Raw genomic sequence first — 19,547 nt, 5'->3', positions numbered from 1 at the left:
TATGTAATCACTTAATCACAATCAAAAAAAAAAAAAAGAACTTCGGGGAAGGGAGGGAGGGAGGGGATGGGAGGGGGAAAACAATGGAGGGGCTAACAATGTTCAAGAGGAAGTGTACTCATTACCTCACTCATGTAACTGTAACCCTCTGTATAGTATCTTTACAATAAAAAAAGGAAAAAAAAGAAAAGTCAATGAACTGGGCAGTGCAGCAGTTGCTCATGCCTTTAATCCTAGCTACTCTGCGGTTCAAAGCCAGCCCAAGCAAGAAAGTCTCTGAGACTCTTATCTCAATGAGCCACCAGTTCATTAAATGATAATAAAAACAAAAATTTCTGACAAGTGCTAGTGGCTCACACCTGTTTATCCTAGCTACTCAGGAGATTCATATCTTAGGATTGGGCTTTAAAGAAAACCCAGGCAAGAAAGCTTGAGAGACCCTTATCTCCAATAAACTACCGGAAAACCAAAAGTAGGGCTGTGGCTAAAAATGATAGAATATTAGTCTAGAGCAAATGAGCCCAGGGGTAGCTCCTAGACCCTGAGTTCAAGTCCCATAAATGGCATAATAATACTAGTAATAATTTAATGAAAAACAGTTCCAAGATGTATGCAGCAGTGGCTCATATCTGTGAGGTTGAATCATGAAGATTCAGGTTCAAGGCCAGGTAAACACTTCATTAGATTCCATCTGAAGTGCTAGCTGGGCGTGGTGGTGTTCACCTGCTATCCCATCCATGTGGGAGGCTGAGATTGCAGTGGTTGCAGTTATAGGTAAGACTGGGTGAAAAATTCCATCTCAACCAAAATCCACGTCAATATCTTGGTTCACATCTGCCATTCCAGGTACTTCAGGAAACACATAATAGGGTACAAAGCAAGACTATATCTCAAAAATAACTAGACAGAAAGAACTAGAGCATGTCTCCAGAAATCAATCCCTTACCCTATCATTTCAGGGCACAGAATATAAATCCCAGTGCTGCCAAAATAAATTATGAACTAATTGTAAAATCTGATGTAAGGTATGGTTTCATCAACTTAGGAAAATCATTTTTAGTGCACACATAAACCACCCAAATGGCAAAGGTGTCTCGGCTGATGAGCTCAAAGGGGCTCATTACTGAGAAACATGCATCCAAGAGCACAGCTATGTCCATGAGCCCTGGGGCTGGCTTCCTGTGTGAACTAAACCAAACAGTGAAAATGGCAGAGAAGCAGTAGACAGAGACAAACATGCTCACCAGGGTCAGGATGGTGCACGTGGCCATGGCCTTGTGGTCAAGTATTCAGGAGGGAATGCTGCTGTGAATGTGCTGGGCCCTCTGGTTGTGTCCGTGCAGGACAAGTACCATGGAGCCACTGGCCCACATCATGAAAACCAAGAACATAACATCAATGGAAATGAAATAAGACCACCTGTAATAAGATTGTAAAGGGTTGTGGTGGGCCTGTGGTACAGTATCTATAGCCCACGGGCAGAGTGACATTTTGTTTGTGTCTTGGGCCAATCACACTCAGAGGCACAGAAACATTCACCAGGAGCTGCAAGATCCAGAAAAGGGAGCAACAGACCCCAAAGCACTTGGAGAATTTAGTAGTGATCTTTCACCAAGCATTTCTAGTGAAAAGCTTTGAGACCTGGAAGCCACTCAGAAGGCAGATGGCATTAAGACAAATCCCTCTGGCTACTCTGTGGAAATACAAAGCAACTTTACATGTAGCATCATCCAGGAAGTACTTCCATCCAAAACTTGCCATTGTCTGAGGGATTCCCCTGCATAAAACAACCAAGTTGTTGACAAAGAACAGAGGGTGGCAGATCAGGTCTGTGGGCCTCATCTCATGTCCATCCAGTGAGCAAAAAATAGGGGAGTTCTCAATCCCAGCTGCAGTCTGAGTGAGGAAGCCAACCCTCATCTCCATGTTGGCTTGAGTCTAGGAAAGAATTTATTTTATTGTGAGACAAAAAATACAACTGACTTTTCTTTATTTTTTATGTGGTTGGTGAAGCTTGATAGCTTTTTTTAAAAATTGCCCAGTGTCTTGAACTAAGGCCTGGGTCAAATGTGGAGCCTTCTCTCCAACACTTTCAGCTAAACCACTGGTTCTGATTTTGAGTGGTTATTGCAGCATTATTTACTATATCTAAGATATGGAACTAACCCAGATACCCCTCAAGAGATGAATGGTCAAGAATATGCGGTATATATACAGAATGGAATTGTATGCCTCCATCAGAAAGAATGACATTGCTCCATTTGTTAGGAAATGGAAAGACTTGGAAACAATTATATTAAGTGAAGTAAGCCAGGCTCAAAGAAACATAGGTTCCATGGTTTCACTTATTTGCAATAACTAGTATATGTCTGAGACAAGCAGAAACCATCAGATAAGTTGATGTTAGGTGAAATGAACCCCAAGGTAAGGATTCAAATGTTTTTTCTCTATTGTGATTGTTTCCAACATATTTATAAGGTGATTTCTTTGTTGCTTTGTATGTCTCTCCCCCATGGTATAACCCCTGTTTTCACTGTATTTAATGTTGGCATAATTTGTGGTGGGGAAGGGAAAAAACAAATTATTTAAATAGGGATACAGGCGGACCCATTGCAACAATCAGATATACAAGACATTATGTTGTAAAAAATGAACTTTACAACTTTGTTGAGGGGGTGGGGATGGGGTTGAGAAGGTTGGGTGTGGGGATGTGGGAGGTGATGGGAAGGGATGGGAAGGAGAAACCAAGGAGGGGGCAAAAATGCTTGGTAAGAAATGTACTCATTACTTTGCAATGCTTGATAAGAAATGTATCATTATCTTGCTCATGTAATTGTGACCCCTCTGTCCGGTATTTTCACTCTCAAGAAAAAGTAAGTGGAAAAGCAATAAGAGAGAAACAGAGGAAAAGAGATCACATTGTGGATATTGGTTGGAATGTGAATGAGAAGCCTAAGTGTTTTTAAGTAATGTCAAATATCTTCATACATTCATATCATAATTTGTCAGGTCACAATTTCTTCTTTTGAAAAATATCTTCCAATGACTACCTTCTAATAGTATACTACTGATTTAAATGTAAAGAGAAATCACATCAAGACATTACTCATTGCAAAAAAATACTGAGCTCTATTTGCTCATTTTAGCTAAGATTGTTTTACCCCTGAACATACAAAGCTGTGGGGTCTCCAGGATACGAAGGAATGTGGAGCTGCATCACTGAGGCAGGAGAGAGGCCTGTTATTCTCAACAAACATTTCTCCTAAAATACAAGAAGTGTGCCTCATTGTAACCCCACACAGGGCACACATTTTACAGAGAAGTTACTTCTGCATTTTCTTGATGAGTTCCATTTACTACTGTCACTTGCCTGAGAAGAATACCTGCTTACCCAGTAGGATTTGGCTGTCAAGACAGAGGTGTTGAGGCAGTGGTCACAGCATGTGTGCTCAGTCATGGAGCCCCAAGATAAAGGCTCAGGACTGTGTGATCTCCTCTCCTCTATGGGCATGCTCATCATGTCACCTGGAAGTTCAGTGACACCGTGTGCGTGGGGAACAGAGGTTCTCTGTGACAAACACTGGAGAATTGTGGATACTGATGAGCACCACTGAACTTCCATGACCATTTCCAACAGTTGTGACCAAGATGAGGGAAGTCCAGGGAATATTGGAAAACCTTTGAAGCTGATCTCGTTAGAAGTGAGTAGAGGAAAAGGATATCTATTACGTTAGAAGAGCATGGAACTGAGTTAAATAGGAGTGGTGAATTTTTAGGGCAATTTTTTTCCTTTTCTCCAAGATTTCTTTGTTTAGAAAACCACTATACAATATAAAATAAAAAAGCTGGGCACTAGTGGCTCAAGCCTATAATCTTAGCAACTCAAGAAGCTGAGATCTGAGGACTGAAGTTTGAAGCCAGCCCAGGCAAAAAAAAAATTGAGACGCTTATTTCCAAAAAAGTATTCAGACAAGCAGGGCACTGGTGGCTAATGCCTGTAAACCTACCTATTCTGGATGCTGATAACTGAGGATTACAGTTTAAATGCAGTCTGGGCAAGAAAGTCCAGGAGACTTTTTTCTCCAATAAACCACTAGAAATCCTGAAGTCACTCTTAGCTCAAGTGGGAGAGTGTACGCCATGAGGTGAAGAGCCCACGCTCAGAGTTCAAGCCCCAGGACCAACAAAAACAAAACAAAACAAGAAACTACTCAGACAAAGCTGTAAGTGCCATGTGGCTCAGGTAGTTGAACCCTAACCATGAGCACAAAGAGTCTCAGGACCAACGCACAGGCGTGAGTTCAAGCTTCAGCACAGGCTGGTGAGAAAGAAAACAATATCCCAAGTGGAAGTACCATGTACTGGCTAATGATTCTTAAATTACCAAGGCTCAGAGATACATTCTACAACAGTCTTTTAAATGTTTCCACAAGATCCACAATTGTTTATCTATATTTGAATCACCACAATGAAATTATATATATATTCTAGTAAAAACTCATAGTAATTTAATAAATATAAAATTTGTGAACCTTTGTTAAATACAATGTACATTTTACTTGAACATCGAGTAAATCATCTTTAGGATGACTGCTGATATTGTACATGAAGCTCGACCTCACACTGGGTCTGTCAGAATTTTAGGACAGGATGGAATTCTGGACTGATCTGGGTTACATTTAGGAATCAGCAGTGACACAGGTTTTCTGTTTGACCTGACACCATGTCTCCTGGTTGAGGTGAAACATGTCCAATGTCTTCAGATCTCTGAAATCCCAAAGGAGAGACCATTCTAGAATACTCTTCTTACCTGAAGATACTGGATCTAAATATGTTTCAAGGTAATATGTTTTCAGGTATCTATGTTACAAAACAATAAGTAATAACACTTTGTTTTTGTGCTAAGTATTAAAGTTTATTTCCAAGTTTAATACTTCTATTCATTACACATACTCAGCACAATTCATGAGATAATGAAGAAAAATAATGAGTAATTTTTCCAAAACCTTCATCATAAAGGGGGGTTGGATCTTGTCGAATGGTTTTTCTGAATCTATTGAGATAACCATGTGGTTCTTATTCTTGCTCCTGTTGATGTGATGAATAATATGTCCCTCCCCCACAGTATAACCCCTGCTTTCACTATATTTGATGTCAGTATAACTTGTGGAGGAGATGGGGAAAAACAAGTCGTTTAAGGATACAGGTGGACCTGTTGCAACAATGAGAAGTACAAGTTGTCATGTTGAAAACGAGCTTTACAATGTCGGTGCGGGGAGGGGGGGAGGGGAAGGATTGGGATTGGGGGGAGGGGGGAGGCTGGGAAGGAATGTGAAGGGTAAACAAAGGAGGAGGCTGCAATGCTTGGTAAGAAATGTATGCATTATCCTGCCCATGTAATTGTAACCCCTCTGTACAGTATGTTCACAAATAAAATAAAATTTTAAAAAAATGATGAGTAATTCCTGCATAATAGGGTGAAAACATTCATCTTTTGGTATCTCAGTTACTGCAAATTAGCAATTGTACCTTATGCAATATTTGTTTAGTGAACTAACAGTAAGAGATCATTAGGCCCCATTACCTACATTGAAATTTTCTATAACTTTATTTTATTTGAGTTTCAGGCAACAAATTTGGGCTCTTGCCAGGCAGGAACTTCACTGCTGACATACTCCCAGTTTCACACAGATTGTTACATAACACATTCTATTATACACTCATTTAATAATTTTAAAGATAAAAATTTATGCCAGACTCTGGTGGCTCAGGCCTGGAATCCCTGCTACTTGGTTGGAATGCTGAGATCTGAGGATTGCAATTAGAAGCCAGCCTAGAAGGAAAGTCCATGACACTTCTCTCTCCAATAAACTACTCAGAAAAGATCTGAAGTGGTGCTATGGGTCAAAATTGTAGTGTGCTAACCTTGAGTAAAAGAGCTCTGAGAAAGTGTCCAGGCTCTGAGTTCAAGCCCCACAACTAATAATAATAATAATAGTCAAAGAATGATGCAAGGTGGATGCAGTGGCTCACACATGCAAGGTTGAATCAGGAGGATTCAGATCCAAGTTCAGCCCAGGAAAACAGATCACAAGATCCCCCCTCCAATAGTAGCTGGGTGTAGTGTTGTACACCCATCCTCCCAGCCATGTGTGAGGATGAGATTGGGATGGTTGCAGTAATAGGTCAACCTGGGCACAAACAATTCCCCAAGACCCTACCTAAACTATAAAATCTCAGCATCTTCATTCTTATCTGTCATCCCTGGTATTTCAGGAAACACAATAGGAGTATGAGGGTACAGGCTGACCTAGATATAAAGCAAGGGTATAGCTCAAAAATAACCAGAGTGAAAAAGGACTAGAGCAGGACTCTAGTAGTTGAGCCTTTGCACTTGCAGTGCAGATCATAGTGTGTAAATGCCATTGCTGCAAAAACAAACCTATGAACCAAGTGGAAATTGAAGGTGATGGCTTACTTTAAGGGAATCATGAAAATCTTTTATTCTCGCCAGGCGCTGGTGGCTCACACCTATAATCCTAGCTACTCAGGAGGCTGAGATCTGAGGATTGTGGTTCAAAGCCAGCCCGGGCAGGAGAGACCGTGAGACTCCTATCTCCAATAAACCACTAGAAAACTGGAAGTGGCGCTGTAGCTCAAGTGGTAGAGCGCTTGCCTTGAGCTGAAGAGCTGACGGACAGCGCCCAGGCCCAGAGTTCAAGCCCCATGACCGACAAAAAAAAAATCTTTTATTCAGTGCAGGAATGAGACACCTGAGTGATACGAGTGTCACTGCTGATGAGCACAAAGGGGCTCATGACTGAGAAACACACACATAGGAACACAGCCATGTCCATAAGCCACAGGTCTGGTTTCATATGTAGACCAACACAAAGAGTGAAAATGGCAGAGAGGCAGTAGAAGGAGACAAACATGCTCACCAAGATCAGGATGTTGTGCAAGGCCCAGATCTCGTGGTCAGGTCTTTGGGAAGGAAGCTAGAAGGAATCATGTTGATCTAGGTAAGCCAAGAGCAAAGAGACAAACGGTACATGGTCTCCCTGATAAGTGGATGCTAAATCCAAAATGTTAGGTGATACGACAAAATTAACAGGACTTAAGAAAAAAAGAACTCCAACTCATCTGGTTGAACCACTACTAAATATCCCCATGCTGCTGATCACATGTATGGTGTATATGTGTACACCATTATATGTTATAGACTGTGATAGACTATTTGCTCCAGGAAAGTGAGAATGAACTTGTGACTTTAAATGAGCATCATTATTCCACAATACTGTGAAATTTGGGGAATTATGTAATCACTTAATCACAATTTAAAAAAAAAAGAACCTCGGGGCAGGTAGGGAGGGAAGGGATGGTAGGGGGAAAACAATGGAGGGGTTAACAATGCTCAATAGGAAGTGTCCTCATTACCTTGCTCATGTAACTGTAGCCCTCTGTATAGTATCTTTACAATAAAAAAATTTAAAAAATAATAAATTAAGAAAAAAAATAACCAGAATGAAAAAGGACTAAAGCAGGTCTCTAGTAGTTGAGCCTTTGCACTTGCAGTGCAGATCATAGTGTGTAAATGCCATTGCTGCAAAAACAAACCTATGAACCAAGTGGAAATTGAATGTAATCGCTTAGTTTAAGGGAATCATGAAAATCTTTTATTCAGTGCAGGAATGAGACACCTGAGTGATACGAGTGTCACTGCTGATGAGCACAAAGGGGCTCACAACTGAGAAACACACACACAGGAACACAGCCATGTCCATGAGCTACAGGTCTGGTTTCATATGTAGACCAACACAAAGAGTAGAAATGGCAGAGAGACAGTAGAAGGAGACAAACATGCTCACCAAGGTCAGGATGTTGTGCAAGGCCCAGATTTCGTAGTCAGGTCTTCGGGAGGGAAGGTGGATGTGAATGTGCCACACCATTAGCTTGTGTCTGTGCAGAACACAGACCATGCAGCCACTGGCCCACATCATGAAAACCAAGCACATAACATCAATGAAAGAGAATAAGACTATCTGTGATAAATGAACAAATGGTTTTGGTGGGGTTTCTACTGTGGAGTATTTATAATGCATGTGAAGAGTGACATTTTGTTTGTGTCTTTGGCCAATCACTCTCACAGGCACAGAAATATTTACCAGGATCAGAAAGGTCCAGGAAAGGGAACCACAGAATCCAAAGCACTTGGGGAATCTAGTAGTGATCTTTCACCAAGCATTTCTAGTACAAAGTTTTGAAACCTAGAAGCCAGAATGCAGGTGGCATTAAGGCAAACCCCTCCTGCTACTCTGAATAAATACAAAACAACCTTACATGCGGCATCATACAAATCCCTCCATGGTCTGAGGGATCCCAGAGGATAAAACAACCAAGTTGTTGGCAATGACCAGCTGGCTGAGGATGGGGGTCTGTGGGCCTCACCTTTCAGTGTAGAGGGTGTAGCTGTAAAAACAAAGGAGACTGGAGTTCCCCAGGACCCCAGCTGCAGTCTGAGTGAAGAAGGCAACTCCCATGTCAACGTCAGCTTCTGCCATCTCTTCCATATCTAGGAAATCATAGATTTTATTGTGACACAAAAAATAGCATGAAAACAAAACATGGATGAACATGTTAGCCAAGCCAGCTGCATGAGGATCGCAGTTTGAAGCCAGTTCAGGAAGAGAAGTCCCCATCAGACTCTCATCTCCAAGTAACCACCCATACACCATACAGTGTTCAGGAGGTACAGCACAAGCCTTGAGCACAAACAGGCTCATGCACAGCACCATGGCCCTGAGGCTAAGCCCAAGAACCAACGGGAAAAAAAGAATTACATGAAATATTATTAATTAATAGCATGATTAGTGAGAATAGCATGATTAAGAGAATATTGAGACTTTACCAACATTTTTCTTTGCCAGTCATGAGGTTTGAAATCCCTGCCTGGTGCTGTGAGCAGGCCTGTTGGGGGCCTGCCAGAGTCCCAGAGACACAGGTAGCTGCCTGCAGATAGCGCAGAAGCCACCTGAGGTACCAGTGTCAGACCTGCTGATTGCCACGACCGGCGGGGCTGCGGGGTCCCAGAGACACAGAGGGCTGCCTGCAGATCACCCGCGCAGAATCTGCCTGAGGTACCAATGTCAGACCCACCGACTGCGATAAATGGAGAAACCCCCGAGCCCAGAACTCGGCCCCATGACGGGAGCCCCCAGAGCTACACGGGACGCCCACAGAACAGCAAAGCAAAAGACCCCTACAAGGAACTGGTGCTGGTATGGAGAGTGCAAACCCCAGCGCTAAGAACCAGACAGAGGCAGAGACAGAAGAGAATCACACAGAGCCACCACTGCCCAGCCCAGCCTGCAACCACCCCAACTGAACTCGGATTGCAACAACAACTGACGACCTACACCACACAGAAACAACTAGCTCCAGGGTGAGTACCCCACAGGGGACAATGTATCCTTCAAGGCAGACCAGAGCTGGAGGGAATCTCCAGACCCTGACCCAGACTCCTTACCCCAACACCTGGACCACAGGACCCACTAAAACTGGGAACTGTTCGAGAGCTCCACCAGCACATGGAGCACACTCCGCTGGCAAGGCTAAAGCAAGAGTGCCCCTGGAAGGGAGCTTAAACTCCCAAGCCAGGAACAGCACCACTGGGTCAAGACAACCACCAGTAGAAGAAATTTGAACTGTGTACCCCAGGCTGCATAACCTAAGTGGTATACACAGCAGCACAGGCCCAAATGGCGTGCCCCAGGCAGGGGGCCGGAACCAGGCCTTGGGACACAACGCCTGAACAACACAACCAACTCCTCCCAACTGAAGTCAAAAAGCTGAGCACATGCCTCAGCAGAGTGGAGAAAATCAGGGAACTGCACCCCCTGGGAAGCATGCCTGTGACAACAAAAGACCTGGAGGCTCAGGACAAGAGAAGCCCAAACCCCACCAAAACCCGACCCATATACTCTAGGCTGAGAATTGGGCAACACACGCCACCAGCACCTGATAGTAGGCAGGAGCTCAGGCTGGTAAGGTGGCTCAGCAGTAGAGTGATAACCTTGGGTGCATGAGTCCCTGGATCTGATTCCTCAGCATCACATAAGTAGAAAGGGTCAAAAGTGGTGCTGTGGCTCAAATGGTAGGGTGCCAGCCTTGAGCTGAAGAGCTGAGGGACAGCACCCAAACCTAGAGTTCAAGCCCACAACTGGCCAAAAAAAATCAGGAGCCCATAGCAGACTCCAGCATCTGGGAGAGGGCATCCAGAGAATCCGATCTTGCCCAGAGCACCCATAGGAGCAAACACAAGCCGTCTAGGCTGCTCAGCCCTTCCAAAGGCAGGAATTGCCAGCGATCTACAGCAGAGAGCCAAGAATCCTATGTAGATCAGACCAGCAGCTGGAGGTAGGCCTCCAACAGAACCCAGATCAGGCACAGACTCTCTCTACCAATACAGAATCAGCAACCAAGCAAAGACAGACACACCAAAACAAAATTGCAGAGTAGTCTCCAATAATTCCTGAACCCCCATGCAAAAATCAAGGAGAAAAAATTACAAGGTTTACCACCACCCAGGATAGAAAGCTATCCTCAATAGCCAGCAGCCATGCAGGGGAGAGCCCCAGTGAGAGCAAAGCAGGAATGGAGGACAAAAGCTACATCCAAGGGATGCTGGAGGCAATGACTCAAGAAATAAAGCCAGAAATAGACCAGAAATTGAAAGAGCACAAGGATGAACTATCAAAAGAGATACAGGATATCATGCAAAAGAGATACAGGATAGCATGAAAAACTAGAGGCAGCAGAAACCTCAGTAAGAAATGTGATAAATGCTGAATTAGAGGCGATACATACCTCATTAAGAGGTGAGATCAGTACTTTGAGAACCAACATCGAATCCACAAAGGAGTCCATGTCCTCCATGCAAACCACAATAGAAGCCACGGTCAACAGAGTGAATGAAATGGAATGTAGAGTGTCAGATACAGAAGACAGAATACACCAACTGGACCAAAAAGTAACAGATATGGAAAAATCACTCAAATTAAGCCAAAGAGAAATTCAAGAGCAAGCAGATAATGCCAAGAAATTAAACCTTCGTATAATTGGAGTGGATGAAGGTGAGGAATATCAGAGCAAGGGAATGCAACACCTATTCGACAAGATAATCGGTGAAAATGTTCCCCACCTCAAAAAAGAACATCTTACCTACAAAACAGAAGCATATAGAACACCCAACAAGCAAGATACCTGGAGAAACACTTCTAAACATATTATAGTAAAAATGATAGATCTGAATAATAAGGAAACAATCTTGCATGCAGCAAAAATGAAGAAGGAGCTATACTACAATGGGAAAAAAAATTAGAATCACTGCAGATCTCTCCACACAAACACTGAATGCAAGAAAGACCTGGGAAAGTACCATGAGAGCCCTGAGAGCCAATAACTGCCAACCCAGACTGATATACCCGGCAAAGCTAGCATTCACATTCAATGGAGAACTGAAAATTTTTAATGGTAAAGAAAAACTAAATGAATACATAAACATTAAGCCAGAATTGCAAAGAATGCTAAGAGGGGGACACAACCTGAAGAAAGCAACCAGGAACTGGGACCTGCACCCAGACAGGCATTAATCAAAGCCTAACTGAGCAAGCACAGGAGGAAAGGAAACAAGAAAAACTTATAGTGACCGGGGAAACAATGCATCTCTCTATACTTTCCCTTAATATTAATGGGCTTAATTCACCAGTCAAAAGAAAAAGAACTGCAGACTGGATCAGAAAATATGACCCATCCATCTGTTGCCTTCAGGAGACCCACCTCTCAGCCAAACATACAAACAAATTCAGAGTAAAGACTTGGAAAAAGATCTACCAATCAAATGCCCCTAGTAAGAAAGAAGGTGTAGCTATCCTGATATCTGACAAAATAAACTTTTCATTAAAAACAGTACAGAAAGACAAGGATGGACACTACATATTAATACAGGAAAAAATCCAAGAGGAGGATATAACCATCATCAACTTATATGCCCCAAATATTGGTGCACCCAGATATGTTAAACAAATACTCTCAAACTTACAGAATAAAATAGATTCCAATACGATATTACTAGGAGACTTTAACACCCCATTCTCACCAAAGGACAGGTCTACCAACCAGAGGATTGGCAAAGAAGCTACCGAATTTAGTGAGGCCGTACTTCAAGCAGAATTAACTGACATCTACCGAGTATTTCACCCTAAAACAACACAGTACACATTCTTCTCAGCAGCTCATGGAACTTTCTCCAAAATAGACCATATCATAGTTCATGCAAGGAACTTAAGCAAATACAAAGGGATCAACATAATCCCCTGTATCCTATATGACCACAGTGGAATCAAGCTAGTTCTCAATAACAAAGTATACCGCAGAAAATTTCTCTAATACATGGAAATTGAACAGCACACTCCTTAGCAATGCCTGGGTAACAGAAGAGATCAGAGAAGAAATAAGAAATTTCCTACAACTCAATGAAAATGAAAACACCTCACAAAGAAACTTGTGGGACACAACAAAAGCAGTCCTGAGGGGCAAATTTATTGCCCTCAGTGCCCACATCAAGAGAATGGAGGCAGACCAAGTAAATAATCTCATGATGCAATTAAAACAGCTAGAAAAACAAGAAAAAATGGAACCTAAAGTTACTAGACGGAGCCAGATAACCAAATTAAAAGCAGAGTTTAACCAATTAGAAAATCAGAAAATTATAACCAAAATTAACCAAACAAAAAGCTGGTTCTTTGAAAAAATAAACAAAATTGATGGCCCATTGGCAAGATTAATTAAAAAAAGAAGAGAGGAAACCCATATTAACAGGATTAGGGATGCCACGAGAAAAATCACATGTACCCAAGATATCCAAACAATCCTAACGGACTACTTTCAAAAGTTATACTCTCTAAAGGAAGAAATCCTGGCAGAAATTGATACATTTTTAGAGAAATACAAGTTGCCCAAACTGAGCAAAGAAGAAGTAAATTAATTAAATAAGCCAATATCCTACAACGAGATACAGGAAGCTATCAAAAGTATTCCAACAAAAAAAAAAAAGCCCAGGACCAGATGGATTCAGAGCAGAATTCTATAAGACCTTTAAACAAGAACTAATACCTATCCTCCTCAAGCTCTTCAGAGAAACAGAGAAGGAGGGAGCTATCCCAAACTCATTCTACGAAGCCAATATCACACTCATCCCCAAACCAGGCAAAGACCCAACCAAAAAGGAGAACTACAGGCCAATTTCCTTGATGAACACAGATGCAAAGATCCTTAACAAGATTCTAGCTAACAGAATCCAGAAACGCATTAAAAAAATCATACACTATAACCAGGTAGGCTTCATCCCAGAGATGCAGGGACGGTTTAACATACATAAGTCAATAAATGTAATCCAACATATCAACAGAGCCAAGGTCAAGAATCACATGATTATCGCCACAGATGCAGAAAAAGCCTTTGATAAAATTCAACATTCATTCATGCTAAAAGCTCTGGAGAAAATAGGAATAGAAGGAACATTTCTCAAAACAATAAAAGCCATTTATGACAGACCAATAGCCAATATTATACTTAATGGGGAAAAGCTACAACCAATTCTCCTAAAATCTGGAACAAGGCAATGATGCCCACTGTCTGCACTCCTCTTCAATATAGTCCTGGAACCCTTAGCCAGGGCAATAAGGCAAGAAAAAGACATTAAAGGGATCCGCATAGGGAAAGAAGAAGTTAAACTATCCCTTTTTGCAGACGACATGATACTATACCTCCACGATCCCAAAAACTCCATCCCCAAACTCTTATAAATCATAAATCACTTCGGCAAAGTAGCAGGATACAAAATAACCTCACAAAAATCAGTTGCCTTCCTGTACACTGACAATGTACAAGAAGAGAGGGAAATAAAGGGAGCAACTCCATTCACAATAACCTCCCAAAAAATAAAATATTTAGGAATTAACCTAACCGAAGATGTAAAAGAACTATTTAATGAGAACTATAAAAAGTTAAAGAAAGAAATTGCAGAAGACACTAGGAAATGGAAAGACCTCCCATGCTCCTGGATAGGCAGAAAACTAATATACAAATTCAATGCAATTCCTATTAAAATCCCAATGACGTACATCACTGAAATACAGAAAACAGTCCAAAAATTTATATGGAACAACAAAAGACCTAGAATAGCCAAAACAATTCTAGGGGATAAAGACAACATGGGAGGGATATCCATGCTAAACTTCAAACTTTACTACAGAGCTATAATAACAAAGACAGCATGGTACTGGCACAAAAACAGACCCGAAGACCAATGGAACAGAATAGAAGATCCAGAAATAAATCCACAGGCCTACAGCCAGCTGATATTCGACAAAGGAGCCAAAGACATACAATGGAAGAAACACAGCCTCTTCAACCGCTGGTGCTGGGAAAACTGGGCAGCCACATGCAGAAAACTAAAAGTGGACCCCAGCCTATCACCATGCACCAACATCAACTCAAAATGGATTAAAGACCTTAACATTAAACCTGAATCTCTGAAACTACTGCAGGACAGAGTAGGAGAGACACTTGAACTAATAGGCACAGGAAGGAACTTCCTGAACAGAGTCCCAGGGTCACAACAAGTTGGAGAGAGACTCGACAAATGGGACTACCTTAAAATAAAAAGCTTCTGCACAGCTAAATCTATCGCAACCAAGCTAGAAAGACAACCAACTAATTGGGAAAAAATATTTACCAGCAATATATCAGACAAGGGGTTAACATCCTGTATATACAGGGAACTCAAGAAACTAATCCCTCCCAAACCTAACAAACCAATTACTAAATGGGCAAGGGAACTAAAGAGGGACTTCTCAGATGAAGAAATAAAAATGGCAAAGAAACACATGAGGAAATGTTCACCATCCCTGGTTGTGAAGGAAATGCAAATAAAGACAACCCTGAGATACCACCTTACCCCAGTCAGAATGTCCCACATCCACAAGTCAGCCAATGACAAATGCTGGAGGGGATGTGGAGAAAGAGGAACCCTATTACATTGCTGGTGGGAATGTACACTTATACAACCACTTTGGAAAGCAGTCTGGAGAGTCCTCAGAAAGCTAAAGATTGACCTCCCTTACGACCTAGTCATACCACTTCTAAGCATCTACCCTGAACAACAGGAACCAATATACAAGGACACATGCACCTCCATGCTTATTGCAGCACTGTTCACAATAGCTAAGATATGGAAACAACCCAGATGCCCCACCACAGATGAATGGATCCAAAAATTGTGGTATCTATACACAATGGAATATTATGTAGCCATTAGAGATAACAAAATAATGGCATTTGCAGGGAAGTGGATGGAGCTAGAAGAAATCATATTGAGTGAGTTAAGCCAAGAGCGAAGAGACAAACGGTACATGGTCTCCCTGATAAGTGGATGTTAAATCCAAAATGTTAGGTGATACAACAAAATTAACAGGACTTAAGAAACAAAAAGTACTTCCACTCATCTGGTCCAACCACTACTAAATAACCCCATGTTGCTGATCACATGTATGGTATGTGTACACCATATTTTGTTATAGACTGTGATAGACAATTTGCTCCAGAAAAGTTAGAAAGAGCTTGTGACTTTAAATGAGAATCATTATTCCACAATACTGTGAAATTTTGGAAATTATGTAATCATTTAATCACAACTAAAAAATGTTTCTAGAGGGAGGAGGATGGGAAGGGATGGGAAGGGGAAACAAAAAAGGAGGATACAATGCTTGATAAGAAATGTACTCATTATCTTGCTCATGTAATTGTAACCCCTCTGTACAGTATTTTCACAATAAAAAAGAAACTTTTAAAAAAAATAAAATAAAATTCAACAAATAAATGTTCTTGAGATCACACTCTTACACAATAGATTTCCTTATCCTCTAGTCACTTCTAATGAGACCATCTTCAAAAGTTTCCATGTATTCCCTGAACTTCCCTTACCATGGGTCCATTCTGTTTGAAATGGTCATGAAAGTTCAGTGGTGCTCATCAGTATCCACAATTCTCCAGTGTTTATCATAGGGAAGCTCTGTTCCCCCCCACACACCCAGTGTCACCACACTTCCAGGTGACATGATGAGCATGCCCACAGAGGAGATCAGATCATGCAATCCTGAGCCTTTATCTTGGGGCTCTGTGGCTGAGCACACATGCTGTGACCACTGCCTCTACTCCTCTGTCCTGACAGCCAATTGCTACTGGGTAAGCAGCTATTCTTCTCAGGCAAGTGACAGTAGTAAGTGGAACTCATCAAGAAAATGCAGAAGTAACTTCTCTGTAAAATGTGTGTGCTGTGTGGGGTTAGAATGAGTCACAGGTCTTGTCGTTTGGGAGAAACGTTTGGAGAAAGTCACAGGCCTGTCTCCTGTTAGCAATCTTGGTGCAGCTCCACATCCCTTCGTATCCTGGAGATGGCACAGCTTTGTGTGCTCATGTGTAGAGCATTCTCTGCTAAAATCGTATAACACAACTATGTACATATTTTTTTATTTTTGCCAGTCGTGGGGCTTGAACTCAGGGCCTAGGCACTATTCCTGAGCTTCTTTTTTGACCAAGGTTAGTGCTCTATCAGTTCAGCCACAGTGCCACTTCTGACCTTTTCTCAGTGGTGTATTGGATATTAGATTCTCTGGGATATTTTCTGGCCAGCTGGCTTCTAACTGTGATTCTCAGGTCTCAGCTTCCAAGTGGCTAGGATTATAGGCATCTGCCACCAGGATCTGGCTTCTTTAGATTTATTTATTATTTGAAATTGCTAGAGTAAATTCAGATTATACTTGTTTGCTGATACACTAACAAAGTGTTTCTTTTATACACTGAAGTTTGTGCACTGCTTGTGTTTCCTTCTCAGTCTATCATATGTCTCTGTTGCTATTTGATTCTGGTGTGAATACATTAAGACATTGTGCTTTTCACAACCAAGTGTTGCTTTACAAAATTATAGCTGTTTTCCTCTGCTTTATCATAAGAAATAATGTTGCTTCTCAGGCTCAGGACTCCAGCTATTCAGGAGGATGAATTCTGAGGATCCAGGTTCAAAGCCAGCCCAGCAGAAAAGTCCATGAGGCTATTATTGCCAATTCATCACCAAAAGGTCAGAATTGGCTGTGGCTCAACATGGAAGAGCACCAGCCTTGAGCAAAACAAGCTCAGGAACAGCACTGAGGCCCTGCTACTGACAAAAATAGGAAAAGAAAAAAGAAATAATGTTCCATATAAACAAAATGTTGGTTGATGTCTCACCATTCTGTCAAGTATTTCTGTATATCACTAACCATGCTACTAATTAAAATGATATTTCCTGGAATTCTTTTTTCCTTTCCATTAGTTATCAGGCTTAAAATCAGGACCTAGGCCTGAGCCACACATTCTGATGGGGACATTTCTGCCTGGACTAGCTTCAAACTGTGATCCTCATGCATCTGGCTTGGCTCACATATTCATACTTGTTTAGTTGTGGGGCTTGAACTCAGGGTTGGACACTGTCCCAGCACTCTCTTGCTCAAGGCTAACACTCTACCATTTTGACCCACAATGCCACTTCTGGCCTTTTCTGAGTATTTTATTGGAGAGAGGAGTGTCATGGACTGTCCTGCCAGGCTGGCTTCCAATTTCAATCCTCAGATCTCAGCCTCCATAGTAGCTGCGATTACAGGCATGAGCCACCAGCACCTGGCATATATTTTATCTTTAAAATTCTTCATTGAAGGCTGGGAAGGTGGCTCAGTGGTAGAGCGCTTGCCTTGCAAAGCTTGAGGCCCTGGGTTCGATTCCTCAGCACCACATAAGCAAAAAAGAAAAAAGCCGGAAGTGGCGCTGTAACTCAAGTGGTAGAGCGCTAGCCTTGAGCTGAAGAGCTGAAGGACAGTGCCCAGGCCCAGGGTTCAGGCCCCATGACAGGACCCAAAAAAAAATTCTTAAATGAGTATATAATAGAAAGTATTCTGTAAGAATCTGTGTGAAACCAACTAAAAGCAGACTTTGGAAGTATCTCAGCAGTGAAGTTCCTGCCTATGCAAGATCCCAAATTTGTTGCCTGAACCTCAAATGAACAGTTATAGAAAATTTCAATGTAGTTAATGCGGCCTAATGATCTTTTATTGTTAGTTCACTAAACAAATATTGAATATGATACAATTGCTAATTTGCAGTAACTGAGATACCAGAAGATGAGTGTTTTCACCCTATTATGCAGGAATTACACTTCATTTTTCAACATTATCTTATGAATTAGGCTGAGTAAGTGTAATAAGTGTGAGTATTAAACTTGGAAATAAAGTTCAATATTTAGCACAAAACAAAGTGTAATTACTTGTTTTTTCACATTGGTACCTGAAAACATATTACCATCAAACACATTTAGATCCAGCATCTTCAGGGAAAGAAGACTCATCTAGAAGGGTCTCTCCTGTGGATCACGACTATGTCAGAGATCTGAAGATATCTGCCATGTTTGACCTGCACCAGGAGACCTGGTGTCAGGCCAAGCAGTAAACCTGTGTCACTGCTGGTTCCTAAATGTAACCCGGGGACTATCCCAGAATTCCATCCTTGTCCTAAAAGTATGACAGACTCACTGTGAGGCCTAACCTCATGCTCAATATCAGCAGTCATCCTAAAGATATTTTAGTCAATGTTCAAATAAAATGTACATTGCATTTGACAAAGTTTCACAAATTTTAGTTTGATCAAATTACTATAATCTGTTATTAGAATATATATCTTTTCATTGTAGTGATTCAAATACAGGTTTAAAAAACTGTGATAGTGTGTGTGTTTGTGAGTGTCTGTGAGATTCTCTGTGTTTGGACCCTTTATACTAAAGATGCAATCTCTTCTTTAGTTATTCAGATTTTCTGCTATTTATTGATTCAATTTTTCTTTTCTTGTTCCTTATTTTTTCTGGTCCTGGGGCTTGAACTTAAGTCCTGGGTATCCACCCTGAGCTGGATCAAGGTTAGTGTTCTACCACTTGAACCAGAACACCACTTCCGGTCTTCTCTGGGTAGTTTGTTGGAGACAAGATTCTCATGAATTTCTTCCCATGGCTAGCTTCCAACAGTGATCCTTAGATCTCAGCCTCCTGAGTAGCTACAATTATAGGCGTGAGCCAACAGTGTCTGCTTTCTTGTGTCAATTTTGACAAGAGTAGTGTTCCTACAAACTTCAACATTCCTAATTATATGTTATTATTAGAATCCATTCTGTATCTGTGTGTGAGTGGGGCACCTACATGCTTGTCAGTCTGTCTTTCTCTCTTTCTCTTCATGTACCAGGACTTGAAGTCCAGGCCTGTGGTAGTTAAATTGCTTACTCTGCTGGTGCCCCACCACTTTAGCAATGACTCCAGCCCAGGATTTTTTATGTTGTTTTTATTCTGCCTTTGTGTTGTGCCATTCCAGGGGTTTCAACTCAGGGCCTGGAGCTGTCCCTGAGCTTTTGTG

The 19,547-nt window shown here is 41.6% G+C and overlaps 1 pseudogene; it reads right to left on the bottom strand.

Annotated features, from left to right (window-relative positions):
* Positions 1-8,561, bottom strand: part of LOC105994241 — a 34,159-nt pseudogene extending 25,598 nt beyond the window's left edge.
* Positions 8,562-19,547: the final 10,986 nt, after the last annotated feature.

This window comes from Dipodomys ordii, unplaced genomic scaffold, assembly GCF_000151885.1.
Source record: "Dipodomys ordii isolate 6190 unplaced genomic scaffold, Dord_2.0 Scaffold105, whole genome shotgun sequence".
In the NCBI taxonomy this organism is placed as follows: domain Eukaryota; kingdom Metazoa; phylum Chordata; class Mammalia; order Rodentia; family Heteromyidae; genus Dipodomys; species Dipodomys ordii.
This window is presented reverse-complemented; position numbering and strand designations above follow the sequence as displayed.